The 11,518-nt window shown below is 45.1% G+C and overlaps 1 protein-coding gene across 1 annotated transcript in view; it reads left to right on the top strand.

Moving 5' to 3' along the window:
- The first annotated feature begins 1,300 nt into the window (after positions 1-1,300).
- GALNT6 (polypeptide N-acetylgalactosaminyltransferase 6) overlaps positions 1,301-11,518 on the top strand; it is an 81,714-nt gene continuing 71,496 nt past the window's right edge. Inside the window, exon 1 of the mRNA XM_089692973.1 lies at positions 1,301-1,687. The gene's annotated coding sequence lies outside the window, so the exon portion shown is untranslated. The remainder of the gene's footprint in view (positions 1,688-11,518) is intronic.

Raw genomic sequence — 11,518 nt, 5'->3', positions numbered from 1 at the left:
GTCCATTGACCCCAATACTGGGGGTTATTATTGTGTCCAAAGACACCAATTCTGGGGGTTATTATTGTGTCCACTGACCCCAGAACTAGGGGTTATTATTGCGTCCACTGACCCCAATACTGGGTGTTATTATTGTGTCCACTGACCCCAATACTGGGGGTTATTATTGTGTCCACTGACCCCAATACTGGGTGTTATTATTGCGTCCACTGACCCCAATACTGGGGGTTATTATTGTGTCCAAAGACACCAATTCTGGGGTTATTATTGTGTCCACTGACCCCAATACTGGGGGTTATTGTGTCCACTGACCCCAATACTTGGGGTTATTATTGCATCCACTGCCCCCACTACTGGGGGTTATTATTATGTCCACTGACCCCAATACTGGTTGTTATTATTGTGACAACTGACCCCAATACTGGGGGTTATTATTGTGTCCAAAGACACCAATTCTGGGGGTCATTAATACATTGACTAACACCACTGCTGGGGTTATTGCACCCCAACTTCTTCAGTGTGCATTTCAAAACTCTGCAAAAAAATGAATTAGGAGCAACATTGGGTGCTTTAATTTTATATCCTCTCACCAATCCAAATCATGTTTTGTCAGGACAAGGGGTGGGCAGGAGGGACAGCTGCCGTGGGTGCAGTAGGGTTTTGGGGGGTTGTGCTAGAAGAGTGGATATGAATTGGGGGGATTTCTGTTAGGAAGGGGGATTTGGAGGGATAGGATTTGTGCTAGCAGCATGATTGATGGTATTTGTGTTAGGAGGGGAAAATTGGAGGGGGAGGGGGAGATTTGTACGGGGGGAAAGGATTTATGCTCAGAGGGGGACTTTCAGGGGGAGAGGATTTGCGTTAGGAGGGGGGATTTGAGGAGGGACAGGATTTGAGCTGAGAGGGGGTATTTGTGTTTGGGGAGAATTTTGGCTTGCAAAAGGGATTTTATGCTTAGGTGGTAAGTGTGAAGGTTAGTGGTAGGGGATTTTATTTGGGGGGGGGGGGGTTGGTTTGGGTTTGGTATCTTCACTCTGGGTGCTAGATGACTGCCACTGAGTTTTGTATTTAGCTTTACTTTAATATAGAGGTAGTGTGGATGATGTGGTGATGGATATTCCCCCAACATCTCTGTGGAGGAGGGGGTGATGTTGCAGTCAGTGTACAGAGCTCTAGGACCTGGTGGAACCTGTCCTCCCTCCTCCCTCTAGAATACACCTGTTCAATGTGATCCCTATCCCCTCCCCCTCCTCTGTGTGCAGGTATCACTGTGTGCACAGACTCCTCCTGTGTACTGATCTGTGTGCGGTGCGCCCCCTTCATCACCGATCTGTGTGCGGTGCGCCCCCTTCATCACCGATCTGTGTGCGGTGCGCCCCCTTCATCACCGATCTGTGTGCGGTGCGCCTCCTTCATCACCGATCTGTGTGCGGTGCGCCTCCTTCATCACCGATCTGTGTGCGGTGCGCCCCCTTCATCACCGATCTGTGTGCGGTGCGCCTCCTTCATCACCGATCTGTGTGCGGTGCGCCTCCTTCATCACCGATCTGTGTGCGGTGCGCCTCCTTCATCACTGTGCATTTCCTGATTCAGCCCTGTCCGCTCACTGACAGCACACTGCCTGTGCCCTCCGCCTAGACTGACTGTTCCCGGATCACCCAGAGCCGTCCGATCTCCGATCACAGAGGTAAGAGCTGATCTCCCATGACTGTTACACAGAACAGCGGACCTTCCCACCCGATGCTCCAACTTTGTGATCATTGTATGCTGGGGTACATAGCGCTCATCGGTCTCACGTGTTTCATCCCCTGGGTGCTGACATGTTCTATAGTGTCTGTTCATTCACTATGAGATCACTGTGAGTGTTACCGACGATAAGCGTCTATTGTACATTGTTTGCTTGGCAGCCCCATAGACCGGCACAGAATGGCCGATCCTCGTCTACTTCTTCATATTGCCGGACATTAGTCATTGTGCTGAGTCGGGGATGGCTGGAAACCCCCCCCCCCCCCCCCACATCCTCGGCCGGCCTGTCTTCTAAGTCAGAGATGGAGGTGTGATTGAGATCTGGTTGTTCTGAGTTTGTACACTTGTCTAAGGCTGGCCATACATTGTACAATTTTCTTGAGAATTTTGCTTTAGGTATACCAGAAACCATATAATAGGAGGTCAAACCTAACAACACTTTAATTGTATCCAATTAGGCAGGCCTTTGCACTACATAGTTGAAGGTAAATCTAAAGGCAATTGGACAGAAAATTGTATTGTGTATGGCCAGCCAATACTGTGTTTGCTGTTTGCACCGGTTTAATTAAGACCAGAAGTTGCTGGCTATGAAACCCCAAAGATATTGTAGCTTAAAACTTTTAGATGTGATGGCCGCATTAGTTTTTCTTTTTTGTAGGCTTTCTTTTCTTTCCTTTATTTTCATCTGGTGATCTGGCCAGTAAGTCTGTAGTTTTTCAACTGAACAAGCTCTCCTACAGGATGTGTAGGTTTCATGCACACAGGGTGTATTTGTAGCCACTTTAAGGCTCCATGACCACTGGGCGCTTTAATAACGCTGGTAGCGGGGTTTTTTTTTTTAGACAAAATAGAAAATTTTTGCTAAAAAAAAAACGCAGTTTCGCCGCGTTTGTACAGCTAAAACACTCTAGAAACCTACTAGTTCTGTGGGTTTTTTTTGTAGCCAAAGAAAAGCACTGATTAAAGCCTATGTGTGTATGGACACATAGGATAATGTGCTGGGGAGTTGACTGGGTGAGAAAAAAAACGCCAAAAACAGAAGCTGTAAAAACGTCTAGTGTGCATGAGGACTTGGGGGCATCAGGCTTTTTTTTTTTTTTTTTTGTATTGCTTCCAAACGCCCCTCCATGTTATCCTATGTGTCCATGCGCATACACAGACTTTTAGTAGCGTTTGCCAGCAAGGAAAAAAACCCAGGGCCAGTGCGTCCAGGAGCAGCAACAGAAAAAACGCTTGATGCATTTCAACGCGTCTAAATGCACCTAAACGCATGTTAATGCTAGACATATTAAAGGCTTGAGTATTAAATAATTTCAATGGCCAGAATAAATGATTATTCTGGCCAATGAAATGAATGAACTGCCAAACGCATGACTTCTGTAATCATGCCTAAAGCTTGTAAAAGCGTTAAACACTTTGACAAGTGTCAGGTTTTTTTTTTTTTTCTTTCTTCCAAAATGCTACTGCCAGGAGGAAGAGGAGCGTTTTTAAAACGTCCTGTGTGCATGGGGCTTTGAGCTACATTCACACGGGGTATTTAGACTGGTGTTGAAGTGCAGCGTCAGTAATGTTCGGATTCCTGCTGCGGCTTGGTGCAACTGCCGGCCCCATTCGCTAATGACAGGTCGCTGGTGGCCACAGCTGATTGTAGCTGCTTACACTCATCAATTCTTGCATTGATTGCTGCAGGACGCATAGTGCACATGTCTGCACTGAACACTGATGCATCCCGCTCCAGTGAAAACGCTTTGCATGGGTGTACAGATCAGTGCGCTCATGTGAATGAGGCCTAAATGTGTCCAACTGTCCATATTTACAACACCTGTTCCCATCTGCATGTTGAAATATATGACAGGTCAGTGTTTTCTGTGCTTTAGCCTCCATTTACCCAGCATAAGCATAGTAGCTAGACAATTTGCAGCTTCTTTTTGTTTTTTTTTTGTTTTGTTTTTTTACTTTGTATGACGTTTAGTACAGAAGCAAATTTCAGCTTCATGTCATTTTAAAGTGTTCTTTATGTCCTCCCTTCAGGGCTTGTTCACACCAATGAGTTGTTTTTTTCTGCACACCACAGCATTTGTATGGTGTTTTCTGTATGCCCTGTTCACACCATACACATGCAGTGGTGTGCAGAAAATGCGGCTCAATGGATGTGGTGTGAGCAAGCCGTAAAGTCTATGGGGCCAAAGGAGCCTTCATGCAACAACACCCAGGTGTAGATGGGCCCATTGAGAATGAGACTCTTCATCTTGTGCATTGTTGCAATTTGGGAATCGCTTGAAAAAATGTTTGTGTGTAAATGAGGGCATCCCCTTACCTGGGCTTGTATGCCGGGGGGGGCATGATGATCTGTCTAGTCACATGACCACAATGATTGGCTGTCACAGTAATCACATGATCAGAAGCCATTCCCAACAGTTCCCGAATATTAGTACAGACTGTGAGCTGTCTTTGATAGACTTTGAGCGTGTTGTCAGCACAGAAACCTCTGCCGCCCATAGATACATATAGGTGTTAAAGCCCTTTGCTGCCATACACATGCATTATGTGGGCAGCAAGAGGTTAAAGTGGTTCTAAAGGCTCAAGGTTTTTTACCTTCATGCATTCTATACATGAAGGTAAAAAAACTTCCTTGTGCAGCTTTCCAGCAGCCCCCTAATACTCACCTCTCGATCCAGCGACGTGCACTGGAGTCTTGGCTTTCCCAGGACCCCCTCTTCTTCTCATTGGCCAAGACAGAAGCGGGAGACATTGGCTCCCACTGCTGTCAATCACAGCCATGAGCCTATGAGAAGAGAGAGGAATGGAGCAGAGGGTGCCCCCATAGCAAGCTGCTTTCTGTGGGGGCACCTGACAGTAGGGAGGGGACAGGATGCGGGGGCCCCAAGAAGATGAGGATCCGGGCTGCTCTGTGCAAAACCACTACACAAAGCAGGTAAGTATAGATATGTTTATTTTTTCTTAAAAAAAAAAAAAAGCCTTTAGAAACACTTTGACCTGCCATGGTCAGTGATTGTTAACCCTGTCCACCCCAAGTTTTACATTCAAAAACATTGAAAACCTGCCTCAAAATGCATGTCCATGAACAAAAGAAATGCTCAATGATGCCTGACAGCACACCTGCCTAATGGTACAAAATCACCCCACACACATGCATAGATATAAATGGCCCTTAAAGTGTAACTGTGGCCACGTTTCTGTTTTTATAGCTGCCTATACAATGAAAGTCAGCCAGGTCCTCGTGAACTGGCCAGAATATGTTTAGTGGGTGGTCTTGTCGGCCCCTGCCACCTATTGAAAAGGGAGACTCATCCATCCAAATGGACCCAACTGTGCTGTTTAGTGTGGATGGGGGAGTCTGGGTTTTTTTCCATTCAGCCCGAAGGCTATAATGTATGGCCAGCTTAACGACTCTGCCAGGTTTTTATCACTATGTGGCTCCATTAGGGTAATGCTCCCTTCACTTCCTCTGTCGGTGACAACATTGTCAGTGGAACAGAAATGAGGCAAAATGGTGTTGGATTTTCTAGCCTGTGTGACCGCCATATACAGGAAGTGAGGCGAAATCTCTGACAGTGTGTATGACTGCCATATACAGCAAGTGAGGGGAAATCTCCGACAGCATGTATGACCGCTGTATACAGGAAGTGAGGGGAAATCTCCGACAGCGTGTATGACCACTGTATACAGGAAGTGAGGGGAAATCTCCGACAGCGTGTATGACCACTGTATACAGCAAGTGAGGGGAAATCTCCGACAGCATGTATGACCGCTGTATACAGGAAGTGAGGGGAAATCTCTGACAGCGTGTATGACCACTGTATACAGCAAGTGAGGGGAAATCTCCGACAGCGTGTATGACCACTGTATACAGCAAGTGTGGGGAAATCTCCGTCAACGTGTATGACCGCTGTATACAGCAAGTGAGGGGAAATCTCCAACAGCGTGTATGACTGCCGTATACAGGAAGTGAGGGGAAATCTCCGACAGCGTGATGACTGCCGTATACAGCAAGTGAGGGGAAATCTCCGACAGCGTGATGACTGCCGTATACAGGAAGTGAGGGGAAATCTCCGACAGCGTGATGACTGCCATATACAGCAAGTGAGGGGAAATCTCTGACAGCGTGTATGACTACCATATACAGTCAGTAAGTGAATGGAAATCTCCAAAAAGGACTTGGAGCAGTTTGAGCTCTTGCCAGGACTTTTTTGACAACTTTGGCTGGAAGTCTACTTTAATTGTGATTAATAATAATAGGAGATGCTATAGTAATTCTGGTCTGGTGAAACTCTGCTAATCCATAGTAACTACCAAGAAGCCTCTGCCATTGTTCTGACAGGGAAATCAGATTAGGCGCTTGGTGCACTTTGATCACCTGGTTACTCCTTCTAGTCACATATAAGATAAGACTGCTTGATTTACCTCACGGAGTGTGTGCAGGTCAGCCTACAGTTACACGCTGCTGTGCTTCATATAAATCCTTCATGTCCTCTATTCTGTAATTTCATGATATAGTACACATTTAATGGAGGGTGATTTATTGGGGCTTTTTAAAACCTCGAAGCCCCTTGTGAAATGTGTCAGTAAAGCTCACACTCGTATTCCCATTGTGACCATTGTTGGAGGGGCAGTGACATTGCCTGTTCACACCCAACTGTTTGCTGCCTTTGTCTCCTTCCCCTGTACTGACGTGGAGCATTTTCTTTTGAGGTGAGGTTGAAAGGTGCAGCTGTTGTACAGGAATTTCTGTTACCTGAGTCATTCAAACTCGCCGTCATTGAAAAGAGAATAATTTTAATATTTTTACATTGGCCCTGATGTATTTGGAGTGTGACGACATATAGTAAGTGATGCTTGTTTTCTTTGCGCCTACATATGTGAAGACATATAGTAAGTGATGCTTGTTTTCTTTGCGCCTACAGATGTGAAAAGACATCTGAAATAACGTAGATGACCATTTTGGTACTCCTCATGGTAGTAAAACTATGTGGAGAAATATCAGGGATATTGATCCATTTCTGGAAATGTGAACTGCCTGGGTGTTGACATGGGGCTCATTCAGACAGGTGTCTAGGGTTGCCACCTCATCCCTTTTAAAACCAAAGAAATATTAAAAGCACAGGTTCTGTGGCCGATTTAAGATAGTAATTAAACTCCCATTATGCCTTATGTGCATTGACCGCTTAAGGACCACCCTATAGCAGATATACTGCTACAGGGCAGCACCTGTGCGCAGGATCACGTGTGTGTATATACATGTCATTCTGCATTTCTGGGTAGTGGGCATGCACGCCCTACCCGTGCCACCATTCGCGGATGTCAATCACTGGGTCCCAGCCGATAATTATCTGCCAGTGCCTGGTGATTACTGGGCATCTCTGACGGGGAGGATGATTGTTTTGTTTACAAACAATCTTCCTCCCTGTCAGCTCAAGCACACTGCTCGGGATGGCTGTGCACAGTACAGTCATCCCGATCAGTGTGCTTACAGTGAAGAACACCCCCTGCCCCCTAGTAAAACACTTCCAGCACATGGTTAACCCTTTGATCACTCCTCACATTAACCCCTTCCTGCCCAGTGTCAGTGCTTTTTTCTTTTAGCACTGATCACTGTATTGAGTTAGTTCCCCCCCGTGTCAGAATGTCCGCCACAGTCCTGCTAAAAGTCACTGATCACCGTCATTACTAATAGAGAAACAAATCCCAGTATATAGACCACTATTTGTAAGCGCTAGAACCTTCACGTAAACCATTTCATTTACACATATTGGGATTTTTTTTTGTAGCAGACATGCAGCAGAATACATTTTGGCTGAAATTTGATTTATTTTTTTTTTTTAAAGAATTTTTACTGGACATGTTTAATAGCAAAAAGTGTAAAAAAAATGCACAGGCGATCAAATGCGACCGAAAGAAAGCTCAATTTGTGTGGAAAAAGGGACGTACGTTTTATTTGGGTGCAGCATTGCATGACAGCATTGCATGACCACGCAATTGTCAGTTAAAGTAACACAGTGCTGTAACGCAAAAATTGGAGGGGGGTAAATCCTCTGGAGGGCAAGTGGTTAAATTAGCCCTAGAATCTGAGTAATTAAAGGGATGAAGTGGCAACTCTAATGGTGTCTGGACTGAAGCATTTAGATGTGGCTAAACTCTGCATTTGTACGCAGCAACACTCTGTGCTCTGGCCATATACAAACCAGAGTCCAGTTTGTGCGTCCAGAACTGCAAACTGTCTGCATCCTGGGCTGGTCAATATTCCTATCCACTTGTGAGCGCTAGTATGATATGAATGGCAGCAGCACCAAGCCATCGGTTTGTACAGGATACAAACCTGTCCTTATGGTTGCTTGCTTACAGTTTGTGTATGGGGCTAGTTTCTCCTCTGGCAAGAATTGCAGCCACCCACCTGAATGGGTCCTTAAGCCAGCCACAGATGGTTCTTATCTCGGACGGTTCAGCAGGAACCAGCCAAAATTTGAACCATGTATGGATAGGCTGAATGCACCCAAGTTGAATACAACCAGCCTGTCGGATTTTACATGCGATTATTGCTAGCAAATATTCTAGCTGCTAGCAGTAATCCCTGTGTTCCCCCGGCAGGGACAGCTCACTCCTCACCAGGAGACCACAGTGGGCTCCGCAGGACAGATTCCCTCATCAAAAGTAACTGTTGATGGGGAACCAATGGTTGCAGAAAACTAAATTGCTCAATCTATGGCCAGCTTTACTACTTCAATATTTCCTGAGTTACTCACAGGGGCATATCTGCAGAAAGACGGTCCGTTATTATCTGCACCCTTGGCTTGATGTTGATGGCTCAAGGTGGCTGGTGAGTATTGAAACACAGGGGTAACTGTGACAGGCAGGCATATTGTGTTTTCCAGAAGAGGTCAGCAGTAGCCTCCATTTATTATTTTCCTCTCTACTTTTCTTTAAAATAGTTTAAAATAGACCTCAAATTAAAAAATAAGGTTCACTATATTATAGGGACCATTTAGAGGTGTTATGCCTGAGCAGTACCCTAATAGATTGTATGTCGTTTGTCTGGAATTTGTCCTGAAAAATGTTAGAGCACATCCTGGAATGTGAGGATGCCTAGTCACTCCTGTCTCTACATCCTTGTAGCTGTATATCTGCAGTGTGAAATCTTGGGCATTGTTGCCTCTGACTGCTAGTCTCAGGAGATTTGGAGTGAGTTTAGGAGCTGTCACTACTGTGCTGATCACTATTCTTCTTGCTGGAGGCTCTGACATGGAGAAGCTAAGCCATGCCACTACTAAGATGGCCACCTCCACACAGACACACCGTGCAGAACAATGCTTGGTAAGTCAGTAATGAGGGAAAAGATCAGTTGCAGGGGGACCACAGGCAACACTGGTGACTAGTGCTTTGTCCTCTGCTGCATTTTCTTTTTTTAGGCACAATTTGAGAGTTTGGTTTCTTTTTAAATTGGATGAAGTGTACACTGCATGCAAGCTTTGCTTTTTAATAATTTTGCCCCTTCCCTTACTGAAACCATAAATAAAAGCAATGTTTTTTTTTTGGGGGGGGGGGGGGGGGTTGTTGACTATATACTGACATTTCCTCCGTCTTCCATAGTGCAGAGTTTCATTCTGCTGATGAGATCCAAGAGAATGTACTCCAAATCTTGTGACAATACACTGAAGCACAGTGCTTGGAGCATCTTCTCCTCTTCTCATGAAATTCACGAGATTTAGGCCTCATTCACATGAAAAGGGGCCCTCCTGTCCTCCTGTTGTTTCCTGCTGTAAGTATACTGTGGATACCCGCAAGCTGGGATCCCAGGTGTCCTGATCGGCCACTATTCGACTTGTACTATTTAATGACAGGCTGACAGGAGCTGCCACTGTCCACATCTGTAAGCATATATGCACAGGTATCCGCACATCCAATGATTACTTGCAGTTAGTGACATGTCCTCCCCTGGATGCAATCTACTTGCATCCATGGATGGACCTCTGTCCCCAACTGTGGGCTGGATGTGTAAATAAAGTACATGCTGACAGCCACAGACAGCCCTGTCTCCCCTTCTAGACCGTCATTCAGTTGAATAAGTTGAGCAGCCACCATTGATCGGAACACTTGGGCTCCTGGCCACAGGAAGATACAGGAGGGCAATTTTTTGCCCATATGAATGTGGCTTTAGGCTACTTTTGCATCTCACCAGGAGGATATCTTTGCCTTTCTCTGTTTGCATCCAGGGGTGATCAGTCCCTAACTACAGGTAATTGCTCCATGTGCAATTTCATCCAAAAACCCAAAAACAACTGTAGCCCCTGACAGCCTGTAATACTTTTTTTTTTTTTTACTATTTAAGAAAAATTGGAGCCTGGTGGAAATTGGCAGCTGAATAGTGACTGTTTCCTGTGACTTTCAGTTGCTGTTTATGTGTTCAGACAACTGTGGGTGTTTCAGTTGCTGTTCATGTGTTCAGACAACTGTGGGTGTTTTTTTTGCCTTTTGAATACAATGGCCGACACTAGAGATTCCTCAATCCACACTGTCTAGCATGGAGGAACAAACCTAATCAATTTCATTGCTGTGTGTACCGCAAGCCTAGCCATACATGTGCATATTTCTCTTCAGCTTGCTGAACAAGAGAAACCTATGCTGGTATGGCTGGCCCTAAAGCCTAGATACAGACTAAATTGAAAGGGAAAAAAAACCCCACAAAACCTAGCACAAAGGATGTAGCTTACAGTCAGTAGCAGGAGCCCCTTGTGCTGATGTCTCTTCTTTTAGTTGAAATCTACTTCTGTCCATGCTGCCCTGCCCCAAAATTTAAATTAATGAATAACTATCTGTCTCCATCAAGGTACCCCTCACAATCTCCTCTTACATCAGAGGGCCAAATAAAATCTTCGAGCAGTCTGAATTTGGCCCTTGGGCCACAGTTTGGAGACCCCTGATCTAGTGTCTCTGATCTTTAGCACAGTAGAGCTCTGTGACCTCACACAATTTCTAGGAGTGTTATACATGCTACCTGCTTGAATTTGGTGAGCCATGTACAAATTATAAATGGTGTACCGTGGCACTGATCCATTGTGATAGGATCTTTGCAATAGACTGGCTTATTTCATGCTATGGCTGTCTATGCCAGAAGGCTTTGTGCCAGCAGTAGAATTCAGGGCTTTGTGAAGCAAGAGATGTGTGGTGGTAATCTTGCCTGTCGCTAATCACCTGTGTTTGTCAGTACTGTCACACTGCCACGTCATACATGTAGTGTAATGTATCAGAACAAGTAGTTCCTGAAAGCTGTATAGAGACATCCTGCAGGGCAGCTGTGACTACCACAATAGCCTGAATAATCCCATTGTACTGCTGAATTGATGTATACATCATTGGGCTGGTCCGATAAATCTCCCTGTGTGATAGTGACTCCTTGAGGGTCTGCTTACCGCAACATACAATTCAGAAGTGGCTCAAAATCTAATAATACTCATAGATATGAGAGATAGATATGGTTAGAAATGAGATTCAGGTTTGGATCAAACTTCCAACTGGTGTGCAGTTCACCATACCGCCAAACAAATCGGCCAGTTCAAATCTCTGGCTGCTGAAATTAACCCAGGATCCCCAGTAACATGTTTATGTTCCTGCAGGGTCAGGATATTTCCTTTAGCAGCGGGAGTGTGGTGGTTTGGCATTGTCACACAGCAGGTTGTTGTGATTAATGGGTTTACATCAGGGAATGGTAATAACATTATTATTATTTATTAATTTATTTTTATATTTATTATATATT

This window comes from Staurois parvus, unplaced genomic scaffold, assembly GCF_062004578.1.
Source record: "Staurois parvus isolate SC_StPar_1 unplaced genomic scaffold, SC_StPar_1.0 ptg000023l, whole genome shotgun sequence".
Classification (NCBI taxonomy): domain Eukaryota; kingdom Metazoa; phylum Chordata; class Amphibia; order Anura; family Ranidae; genus Staurois; species Staurois parvus.
Note: the sequence above shows the minus strand (reverse complement) of the source record. Positions and strands in the feature narration are given on the sequence as shown.